At 37.1% G+C, this 2,141-nt stretch overlaps 1 pseudogene; it reads left to right on the top strand.

The window, feature by feature from the left end:
- The first annotated feature begins 824 nt into the window (after positions 1-824).
- On the top strand, positions 825-1,308 carry LOC110544218 (large ribosomal subunit protein uL18-like; annotated as a pseudogene).
- The last annotated feature ends 833 nt before the right edge of the window (positions 1,309-2,141 follow it).

The raw sequence follows: 2,141 nt of genomic DNA on the forward strand, positions 1-2,141 counted from the left end.
TAGTACACATTAATAATTTTATCTCAATATGCATAAGTGTCATGATGGCATCAACACTAAGTTTTTCTTGTTCTAAAAATTACTTATAAGTAAGTCATGAGAAAATTCGTGAACTAACAAAAGAAACAAAAGTTATTATTGGTGGTTCCAAACTTAATAGTGTAGAGCATCAGTCTAGGGGAGTGTGGTGGTTGTTATCATCACCTTGACTAAATTTACAATTATCTAGCTGAATGAGGCACATCTCCAGATGTGTTTAATAGAGTGGTTCTGGTGACTATTAACCATCTCCTAAATGTGGGGAACACCACCACGTGGGCTAGATGGAATTGGAATAAGAAGGAGGCTGACCTGGCCCCTCTTCATTGTTTCCTGACCTACCGTCATGTCAACGGCTCTGTTCTATCATGTTCTCCTGCCACAAGGAAAATATGAGTTGAAATGAGTCTTTTCTCCCGTAAATGCTTCATCTTTCAGTTAGGTTGGTTATGTTGGTGAAAACTAAATAATCAGGGAAAGGGGTTTAGTCTCATTCTTTAAGGATGCTTCCTAGCCCCTGATGGTGAATGGTAGAAGAAAGTTTGACAGTAGAAAACAAAAATGTCTTAAATAACTTAAATAAATAATAAATTAAATAACACAATTTCCACCTTGCTTTTATAGGAAAAGCATTCATTTTGTGCATATACAGTATTATACAATTTAGTAGTGTAAATAACATATAAATTTTATAAATGCAAAAGAATAAGTCTACTTTTTCCCCCTACCGCGTGTAGGCCTGCAGGTCTGTGAGGAACTGTGGTTGCCGGTGTCTGTTCTGCAGGATGGAGTTCTTGAAAGTTGTCAAGAACGAGGCCTACTTTTAAGAGATACCAAATGAAGTTTAGAAGGTGGCAAAAATAAGTACAGCACATCCAAGTATAGGATGATAGTCCGTGTTACTAACAAAGACGTCATCTGCCAGATTGCTTATGCACGTATAGAAGGGACTTGATGGACTGCGCAGCATATGCACGTGAACTGCCAAAGTACTGTGTGAAGGCTGCATCCTACTGTACTGGCCTGCTGCTGGCCTGCGGGCTTCTCCATAGGTTCAGCAGGACAAGACCTATGATAGCCAAGAGGAGATGCTTGGAGATGAGAACAATGCAGAGAGCATTGACAGTCAGCCCGGTACCTTCACTTGTTTTTTTGGATACAGGTCTTGCCTGAACTACAACTGGCAGTAAAGTTTTTGGGTTGCTGAAGGGAGCTGTGGGTGGAGGCTTGTCTGTCCTGCATAGTACCAAACGGTTAAAACTCACTTAATTATAGATAAAAACCAAGTAGCTTAAAAGAACAAACATTTAAGGATTTCTAAAAAATAATGTAGACATGAAAGTATAATTTATATGAAAAATTAGAAATATAGAGACTTAAATAATGACAACACTGTATTTTACCAGTGTCAGTCAATTATTACACAAGACACTTGAAACTTCAAATGCATTTTGATAAATGCATTAGGTAATGAATTACTTACACTTAAATTTAGAAAACAAAACAAAACCAAGAGAAGTCTATTAACATGAAAGTTTTTTAAAGCTTCAAATACAACACAAGTAATACAAGTTGAGCTTCAGAAAGTCAAAATTTGGTTGGCTGAAATGGCTAAAATGTTTGACAAAACTCTGGAGGGGCTATTCAAAAAAATCTTCAAATTGTAAATTTATTATATTATAGATACAAAAAAAACCTTGTGTGTATAGACTTAAAAGTAAAGTATGAAGTAAAATATATGCCAATAACACTGAGTGATATCATATATATATATATATATATATATATATATATATATATATTGTTGAACCCAATGTAAGGGAATAAAAGATGTTTCAAATATTCTATAGTAAGTAAGAAATAAAATTAGTAACTCAGTGGCTAGCTCTTTGATCACCTCCCACCGAGGGGGGTGGGGGCAGCTTTACCAGGCCATAGAGGAATACAATGCAGCCAGTTCTGATGACACCTGATAGTCTAGGGTCAGATGGAAGGGGAGGAGGACCTCCCTTATCAGTGGACTGGGAGGTGAAGAGGGAGGGAGGATGGGATTGGGAGGGGAAAAAGGAGGGGGCTACAGCTGGGATACAAAGTGAATAAAT

The sequence above is a fragment of the Meriones unguiculatus genome, chromosome 15 (assembly GCF_030254825.1).
Source record: "Meriones unguiculatus strain TT.TT164.6M chromosome 15, Bangor_MerUng_6.1, whole genome shotgun sequence".
Taxonomy (NCBI): Eukaryota; Metazoa; Chordata; class Mammalia; order Rodentia; family Muridae; genus Meriones; species Meriones unguiculatus.